Source organism: Antedon bifida, chromosome 5 (genome assembly GCF_963402885.1).
Source record: "Antedon bifida chromosome 5, ecAntBifi1.1, whole genome shotgun sequence".
Taxonomy (NCBI): domain Eukaryota; kingdom Metazoa; phylum Echinodermata; class Crinoidea; order Comatulida; family Antedonidae; genus Antedon; species Antedon bifida.
In genome coordinates this window covers 9,331,988-9,342,419 of record NC_136230.1, presented here as the reverse complement: position 1 = coordinate 9,342,419, position 10,432 = coordinate 9,331,988, and the positions used below count along the sequence as shown (strand labels likewise).

At 35.0% G+C, this 10,432-nt stretch overlaps 1 protein-coding gene across 1 annotated transcript in view; it reads left to right on the top strand.

Moving 5' to 3' along the window:
* The first annotated feature begins 1,670 nt into the window (after positions 1-1,670).
* LOC144842624 (uncharacterized) overlaps positions 1,671-10,432 on the top strand; it is a 129,083-nt gene continuing 120,321 nt past the window's right edge. The window contains exon 1 of the mRNA XM_078699092.1: positions 1,671-2,024. The gene's annotated coding sequence lies outside the window, so the exon portion shown is untranslated. The remainder of the gene's footprint in view (positions 2,025-10,432) is intronic.

Sequence of the window (10,432 nt, the reverse complement as noted above, 5' to 3'; positions counted from 1 at the left end):
AATTGATCATTTCAACTTTGTAATCTTTAAAAAAAAAGAAATTGTAAACACTATTTCCTAGATAACTTCATTGGTCTGTTATCGTTATTCTAATTTCGTGTCCAATGAACTCTTTATATTCTCAATGCAATATTTACGTTTGTGATGACGGATGCAGAGTGTAGTAAGGTAGAATCTGACGTCATCTATACGTCATCAATTCGCGTCTCAAACTTCGTCGACGAAGACTTCCGACGGTAAAGACATTCGCTGTTTCGATAAACGATCTTCTATCTTTTTAATTGTTTAACCAGCCCACGATTTATCTGACAGCCATCTGGCTAAAATCATATTTCTTTGATTTACCAAAGTCGTCATGGTTGTACGTCATTCGCAAGAATATAATTAGGACCTTCTTTTATGCCCACATTTATGTATTGCTTTTTAATGAGGTGAATATCGCGCGCTGTAACGATACGTTCGCCGCGGATTAACATCTTCGGTTACAACCGTCTCAATCTATGGATAGAATGTTTATTTGCACACGATTTCAATGATTGTTTTAACGACCCCCGGGAAAATAAAATAGTTGCTATTTACTAACGGAAAAGGTTAGCTCACTACAATCAGTGTGAGTGAGAGGAGAATGATTATGGATGATATAATGATGTTTCGAAATGTGCGACGGTATATATTCGATATATCGGTGTTCAGATGTTAAGAGACGTTAGATGGTGGTGATGTTGTCGATGTCAACTGATGATGACGGTATCACTTTTATAGTGAGAGTATAATACTGATGGGTATCGGTAGAATCGATGTCGAATGTGGTACCAGGGTCGATATATCTCCTCTTTCAGCTCCCGGCCCTGCCATCAAACGAAGCCTTTCGTCTCCTTAAGATCTGCGTGTCTTTCAGTTCCCTGCCATAAAACTGAGCTCTTCGTCTCCTAAATTGGTTCCCACTAGAAACGTGACGACGCAAGCTATTTGACCAATGACAAACACAGTTTGGATAATCCGGCATCGCTTTTGATTTAGTGGTGCCCTTAGGTTCAGAATACAGTACAAGCATTAGATCGGATATGCGTATCTTTTAGCTCCCCTGGTCATAAAACGTCGTCTTGCCGACGAAAAATAGGTCAATTCATCATTGAATAAAGTCGAGTTGTTACGATTTGAACGGTAAATCAAGAGTTTTGTGACCGCCCTCTTGATTAAATTTAGGGCCCAGGTCTATTATTATATTATACTATATTATATAATTGTTTGTAAATTGGAGACGTACGTACTTGTTTAATGTTTGACTGTTTGATTCGGTTTTAGGCCTACTATGGTTTTATACATGGAGCACGGAGGTATACCTCCACGCATGGAGGTATCAAATTATACCATGGTTTTATTTTATACACCTTTTAAATTTTGGATTATTAGATTTATTTGATACACTTTTTCAATGAGTCTCACACAGAAAAAAGGTGCAATATTTTTAATAAAAGATTATTTTTCAAAAACAAAAAATTACAAATCTGTGACTGAATCAGTCAGAACTGGTGATCGTCACGAACTTTGTCAAGGAATTAGTTCGCATATTTCGTATTTCCTCTTTCTTTTATACAAATATGCAAATTAGGGTCATAGTATGCTTGCCTCGTTTTCGTTTGTATTGTAACAGCAGCTGCAAATGGCGAACAGAGTGAGTGTGCAGTGTCCACACAAAACTGTCTTCTATTTTTCTGAATTTCTATCGACAGAGTGCACGTTTTAATTTCATATTTTGCAAGTTGATACCTGAATTATCTATCTTGCTACTTGTTGTGTGGTGAAGAGCCTTCTTCTCAATCTGGTGCGAAAATGTAAAATATATTCTCCTGACCCGCGGAAGATTTCGCTGGGTCGCCTGTTGTTAATATTGAACTAAATTGAACACAAAACAATTCAAAGTTTGAATTAAGTTCTCATTGTTGAAGAAATCTTTTTATCAACAAATCAAATTGTCAACACGTTGTAAATTTTTCTTTCCATTGAAAAAAAACTGTTTAAAGGTAAGTTATTACAATTTCTAATGAGTAATAATTTATCACTGATTATTTATTCGAGCAAAACTGCCTAGCCTGGCCCTAGTCTATGTTGTTGATGCAACGAAGTATAGGCTAGTATGGACGGGTTCGATAGGCAAAGATTGGCTTAGCTTTGCAGTAACATCTCGACCGGAAGCTTCTTAATCAGCCTAGCTAGCCAAGACCAATGCAAACAATAGCCTGTTGACCACCGATGTGTACGGCCATCCGCCACTCTAAATGTGACATTGAATGAATGTCAAATTTTGTGAATCATAAACACTTTTTTAAAGTGAAAATTCTTTTTTAATTATTAATATTATTTAATTAATAATAATTAATATTTAATAAATAATGACATGTATGTATGTAGGCTTCTTAAGCCTAGCACATCATTGCCTGAGTGAGGTGTAGGCTACACAGTAAGCCAGTTGTGCGCAATTTATTTGGGGTTCCTTCATCAGCTTCCCCACACTTAAAAAAACCCAAACAAATAAATTGTGTGGGGAATAATAAAACCCGCGACTAATTTAGTTGAATCACAAACAGCTTTTGCAAACTTGGTTCACACTAAGACGCAACACAAAGTACATGCACGTATTTAGCAACTACATACACACATCACAAGTAAATACACAATGCTACAAGCACGTAACACAACGCTGCAAGTACATAAAGTAATGCCGCAAGTACAAACACGCAGCGCCGCAAGTACATACACGCAGCGTCGCAAGTACATACACGCAGCGCCGCATGTACATACACGCAATGCCGCAAGTACATACACGCAATGCCGCAAGTACATACACGCAGCGCCGCAGGTACATACACGCAGCGCCGCAAGTACATACACGCAGCGCCGCAAGTACATACACGCAATGCCGCAAGTACATACACGCAGCGCCGCAAGTACATACACGCAGCGCCGCAAGTACATACACGCAGCGCCGCAAGTACATACACGCAGCGCCGCAAGTACACACACGGAGCGCCGCAAGTACACACACACAATTCCGCAAGTACATACTGTACATACAATAATAATAATAATAATTTATATAGCGCACATGCTCAATGCTTTTCCTGGTTCGGACCTATGGAGTTGTACTCCGCGTACGATACAAAACCCTAAATTTACTGAATTTACAGTAATCATATATTGTGAGTTTCTTTAAAGGTTTCATTTTCACAGTATACAGTTATCACCTAGTAGTCACATTCACATTAGATAAGAATTTGGATTAAATACTCCGATCTCATTAGGTAGATTTACTAAAGTTTTCTCTGAATTTTCTCTAAATTAGTTGGTGGGATTATACACTTGAGCATGGGATTATTATCCAATCTCTGACATACAGTATGGCAATTAAAAAATAACAGATTGCGACAATGTTATTTAGTACAGAATGTTGAACTTATACAATTAAACTGAATTTAAAATTATTAAAATTAATAATTGATAATAAATAGTGATATTTTATGGCTTTATAAAGCATTGAATGTGTACTTAATGCATTGCATAGCATCTGGTATTGTTATACAATTATGCTTAAGTCAGCAGTATCCAGATATGTCAATATGGTTTCATCAGTTTAGTATCTACTTATGCAATATTGTATTGAATGACCAACAGTTATCTTGACATGTATTGTAAGGTTGAAATTCCAATGACACTTTCAGTGTCTGTATTTAGTATAATTATGCACTTATTATAAATGCGCATCATATTTACGAAATATACTGAATAAAAGTTTTCAATGTCAATTTATTAAATACAATTGTAAAGATTTTATGTAAAAAGATTTTTCAGTAAAAAAAACCCATAGGTAATAAAGATAATATTAGAGGACACCTTAGGAACACAACAATGTAAAGGGTTGTGGTACTGTTACATTGTAAAACACATTGAAATGTGTCCCCTTGATAGGAGTGTCCCCTAATTCAGAGTCTCAAAGGAGGCATTCTATTTCCTACTATACTGTATTTATGTATACTACTTAAAGTAGATAAAATGTTTACAACAGTGTACTGTAGGTCTAGACTTGTCACTGTATACAGAGTTTCAAGTTGATATAGCATTAAAATCAAGGGTTGGGTGGGTGACCGTGTGGCATGTAATGTCTAGTCTGATTGGACAGATCAACATTTCGCAACCTGTACAGTATGAAAAAAAAGTTACCAAATAATGTTTATGTTAAAATCTTTATGTTAAAATCCTTATTTTCACACTGCAGTATCCAGAAAAGCCTATCAAATACTAAACCCAGTAGTGAACATTGTCCAGCACTTGTATCACCTTCTAATCTTTTGTAATCCCTGCAGCACAATACCATAATTAACCAAGTGTAATCCCATTGTTGGATAAAATCTAAATCTCCTAATTGTATGGCTTGATTTTGGACTTGATGCAGTTCTAGTTATGGCTGAAGTGTTTATTTACATACAATAATCTATACTGTATTTCAATTAGACTATTTCTCAGTGGCACGTACAGGTAGTAACACCTGGAAATAGCCCTAGGTTTAGCACTTTTAAGAGGCCCTCCGACACTGAGTAGTTGCATTGGGGCTGCTTGCTCTTGAACCCCTTAAGCTCTGGGGCCCCTTAAGCTCTGGTGCCCCTGGGTTTAGCCAGTGAGTGATGGCCATAACGACACTGCTATTTCTACTACTGATATAGTAGATTCCCAATATTTCTGAGCTTGTGGAAAATGAGTATATGTCAATCAAATTAGAAATCAATTCGGGATAATTTGAAAAGACTAACTATTAAAACTAAAATATTAAAACGGCCAAAAATTGCTGGAGTAAAAAATGTGGCTGCCCTAGTTAGTTAATTATAATTTATCATCATTGTTGAAAATAATCAAGATCCTTTTTTTTGTTCTTTCTTCAAAGAGTTTAATAACCTTTCAGAACACACATCAGAACAATTGTTTATTTTTTATAGACTAATCATAACAATAAACGCTGCTGCTATTGTATCTCTGCAGTGGCTAATGTGTACAAAGTACGGCAGGCTACCTGTAGTTAGTATCGGTTCAGTTTTTGAAGTTTAATCACCAGTGAGTTTTATTATCTGTGTTAAACACAATTACTGTATTTTGAAGTCCATACAGTAGAACAAATAATAGATTATAAAGAAATTTGTTATGTATTTCAATGTAATCCCATGCTTAAATTTAAATGCATCCCTAATTTAGCCTCGATTTTATAACAAACTGTAAAGGTATTAATTATAAGTTCACAATCTAAAAATAGATTGAAAGCATTGATCAGTCTATCTATCATCAGACTAATATGATGTAAGTGTAAAACCTATTTACTCTAAAACTACTGTACATGGTCTGATTCCTGTGTTCAGCATAGGCCTACTTATCCCAATGATGAGTTGTATAGGCCTAGAGGTACTGATGCCCACCCTCCAGTATATAACTGAACCCTATAAGCATACCCTCCGGTATATAAGTCTGGTATATAAGCGAACCCTCCAGTATATACTGTAAATGCACCACTCGGTATATAAGCGTACCTTCTGGTATATAAGTCTGGTATATAAGCGAACCCTCCAGTATATACTGTAAATGCACCACTCGGTATATAAGCGTACCTTCTGGTATATAAGTCTGGTATATAAGCGAACCCTCCAGTATATACTGTAAATGCACCACTCGGTATATAAGCGTACCTTCTGGTATATAAGTCTGGTATATAAGCGAACCCTGTGGTATATAAGTCTGGTATATAAGCGAACCCTCCAGTATATACTGTAAATGCACCACTCGGTATATAAGCGTACCTTCTGGTATATAAGTCTGGTATATAAGCATACCCTCCGGTATATAAGTCTGGTATATAAGCGAACCCTCCAGTATATACTGTAAATGCACCACTTGGTATATAAGCGTACCTTCTGGTATATAAGTCTGGTATATAAGCGAACCCTGTGGTATATAAGTCTGGTATATAAGCGAACCCTCCAGTATATACTGTAAATGCACCACTTGGTATATAAGCATACCTTCTGGTATATAAGTCTGGTATATAAGCGAACCCTGTGGTATATAAGTCTGGTATATAAGCGAACCCTCCAGTATATACTGTAAATGCACCACTTGGTATATAAGCATACCTTCTGGTATATAAGTCTGGTATATAAGCGAACCCTGTGGTATATAAGTCTGGTATATAAGCGAACCCTCCAGTATATACTGTAAATGCACCACTTGGTATATAAGCGTACCTTCTGGTATATAAGTCTGGTATATAAGCATACCCTCCGGTATATAAGTCTGGTATATAAGCGAACCCTCCAGTATATACTGTAAATGCACCACTTGGTATATAAGCGTACCTTCTGGTATATAAGTCTGGTATATAAGCGAACCCTGTGGTATATAAGTCTGGTATATAAGCGAACCCTCCAGTATATACTGTAAATGCACCACTTGGTATATAAGCATACCTTCTGGTATATAAGTCTGGTATATAAGCGAACCCTGTGGTATATAAGTCTGGTATATAAGCGAACCCTCCAGTATATACTGTAAATGCACCACTTGGTATATAAGCATACCTTCTGGTATATAAGTCTGGTATATAAGCGAACCCTGTGGTATATAAGTCTGGTATATAAGCGAACCCTCCAGTATATACTGTAAATGCACCACTTGGTATATAAGCATACCTTCTGGTATATAAGTCTGGTATATAAGCGAACCCTGTGGTATATAAGTCTGGTATATAAGCGAACCCTCCAGTATATACTGTAAATGCACCACTCGGTATATAAGGTACCCTCCGGTATATAAGCGTACCCTCTGGTATATAAGTGCATCATCCGGTATATAAGCGCACCCTCTAGTATATAAGCACACCCTCTAGTACAGTATAAGCGCACCCTAGTCTGGTATACTGTATAAGCGCAATTAAAACATTAATTAATCATTTAATCTTTACACATTGTTTATAATTTATATACTACAGTACATTCATATTTGATATCTCTCAGCAGAGTTTTTATATTGTTTTTAAAATATATATTCTCTTTGATTTAAAAAAGTAAATTTAAAAGTTACAAATTTTATATAATAATATATAATAATTTGAGTCTAGACTCTGTCAAATATGAATAATGTCTGATTATAATTTTGTCATGAAGCACATTTAAAGGTGTGTTGACATGAATGTATACAAAATTGTAAATTTTATTCCCATGAAGGAATTAGTTTGATTTCTCCATGGTGAACATTCAAATTAAATAGGATATAGGCAGCTTCTGTCTAAACATGTTCTTGTTCTTCCATTTGCTCTATTTCAATCTAATTTGCACAATTTCCATCCAAATTTATCCACTTTTCCTTCCCATTCCTCTACTTTTCATTCCTAATTTTCTACTTTTTTTAGTCCAATCCCTGATTTTCACTCCCATTAATCCACTTTTCACTCCCATCAATCCACTTTTCACTCCTTCCCTCAAATCTTTACAATCCTGTTACCTATTGTGACTGAATACCATCTATTGGTGAACTACTTGTTTAACAATGGAATTGCAACTCTGAACCCATAAACATTTTTTATTCATTAAAATAATTTGTTACACATTACATACAGTAATATTGTATGTTTGTGAACATGTAATATACAAAATCAAAATATGAAAATTTATTTATGATCTATTAAAGAAATAATGCAATTTGTGGATGATATAAAATGTGTTTTTATCCTATTTAAAAAAATGTATGTTTTGACATATTATTTTATACAGTATATTTTATTCTGCATTTTTGTTTATGTTTTAACATAATACAGTAGTGCCAACGATCTCCTTGTCATGTCGTCTGCATAATACATGTAATGTATCGGTTGAATTAATAATATACTGGTCACTCAGTCTGCATATAATGTAGTAATGTAAATATAATGTACACATATCAAATTGACATCCCGGAGGAATTGCCCACTCAGCTGTTTTTCATACCGCACCATCACCTTCTGTTTATCAGAAAATGCCTTGTCAGCAGTTTACAACCTTGAGCATATGGCTCGGCTTTTAATTGCCTTTGGAATTATTGTATAGATCATTTTATTTCAACTCTCTCTCTAGTCTTATGGTTGTCTATTGTTATCAATCCGCTTGCAATATTGTTCATTGGATAATACATTGCGCACTCAAAACTATCACCATCTGCAATAAACCTTATTAAACATACAGTCTTGGTATTTGGTAGTTAGTATTATTAAAATACCTAATTAGCATAATTCATTCAAATAGGTCAATAACACTGAGAGTGGGAAATATTATAATATTGAGTTTTTGTATTGAGTTCTCCCAAACATCATCCACACAATGAAGTAAACAGAGGCGAATTTAGAAGGGAGAGGCGCATCTAGAGCGCCCCCACCCCCTGTCTTATATTCTCACTTGGAAAAAAAAATAAAAACACACAAACCAGGTCCCTAGGCTATTGTTTGTAAAAGTCAAATACTGTATTATTTATTACTTTAGTACCAATTGTATAGTAAAAAGTAAAACAAGTAAAAGTATACTACATATATAGATATAAATAAATAGCACGCCCTCTGTCGCACTGCATTTAGACAAGTATTTCGCTCAGTTCCTGATCGCTTAATTAACATTTTTAATGGCTGGGTCAACTAACAATTTAATTATTATAGTATACCCAAGTGTTTATTTTATTTTGTCTTGTTTTATTTATTTTAAAAAAATTCTAATTTATTATGGTAAATCTTATTGGCAAAAACAAACAGGAGAACACTGGTAATATAATATTTATATTATAATAAACATTAACAGCTATTTTTTGTTAAAGACACTATCCCTAAAATTGTAAACGTTTTGTAAAAGTAATGATCACTTTAAAAACATTAAACCAGATCATTCCTTGTCTTAAAGGTACGTTTTATGGTTAAATAGGATAAAAAGAAAGAAACAATTGACTACTTAAGTAGCTCGCGTAGAATGTCCTCTCATGGATTGTCTAAGGCCTAGCTAGGATTAGTTTTGTAGGGCAAGCTGATAAACAGTGGTAAACGTACAAACATTGTACACTATAGGCCACTGAAATTAGTAAAATCGCCTTATATTTCACATTTTTATTGTTTCTAGACAAAAAAATTATCGCAATAGGCCCACATACAGTAGGTTTTAATTTGCATGCAGTTTGTGATCATAAATTAGATAAAAAAAACGTAGGGAACGTGTCTTTAAAAAATTGCGCAATCAAAAAAGTACAAACAGTGTATCTCATAATCTTCAAACTGGCCTATAGGTATTCAAGAAGAAGATTGTAGAAAGATAATAACAAGTTACCTAATCAAGTGTTTCCAATTTCATATCATAATTTATCATGACTATTGTGTTCGTAACAAAAGCCAAAACTGCCAATTCACTTTCTTCACCTTGGAATATATATAAAATATTAGTGTATGATTTCAAAGTTAATTAGGATTTTAAAAATTATCATACTGGTGGTATAGCCCTGTATGGAGATCTCACACAAAGCAACAGTAATTTGTCACTGGTAGGTAATCTATTTACCTGTTTGTAATACAACTTAAAAGAATGGTATCGCTCCGAACTGGGTTGGTAGTTAGTTTATTCAAAAAATGGAGTTACGCTAATCCGTGTAACAACCTACGCAAGTGCTTGTGTAAAATAACTCCAATGTACCTTCAATTTTCGGAGAGATAGTATATCTGATGAAACGATACACCACACATGCTTGAACGCAAGTTAAACTGTACACACACTAAATCATTTATCCTGTTATTTGATTAACTGTGTAATTACTGTAGAGGCAACTCTCTGGGACTCGCTAGAAAACGCAAACTCTCCTAAAACCCGACAAACAAAAGTTCTAAATTCTTCTTTTACCTTTGAAAATTCAGAATACCCGACATATTTCACCAGCCCCAGAGTGTCTGGTATTGGGACAGTTGACTGTATTTGCACTATTTATTTGGGAAACAATTGAATAACTATACTGTAAACAAACGCCACAAGCTAAACGCAATGGCGCGATACACACAGTTTCCCCTCATAAAGATATACATACACTGTTTTAAAATAATCTGTATACTCATAGTAGTAGTAGTAAGCTGGAGTCTTCCTGAACATTGGAGTATAATTATAGCTGCAGGGGTCATTGTATCCAGATGATGCTTCCTTTTAAGGTCAGATGTTACTGACCCATCGGACAGCGGGATGTTTCACCGAGCCAGGATAACTGAGTAAAGCTACCTAGGCAAATCAGGCCAGGTGAGAAGGTTAAAGACCTGCAGTTTAATTAGTTATAATTGATGAACACCTGTTGAGTTGTTATTATTATATCATTGTCCATTTTATCTTGTCATTAGTATAGGCTTCATTCT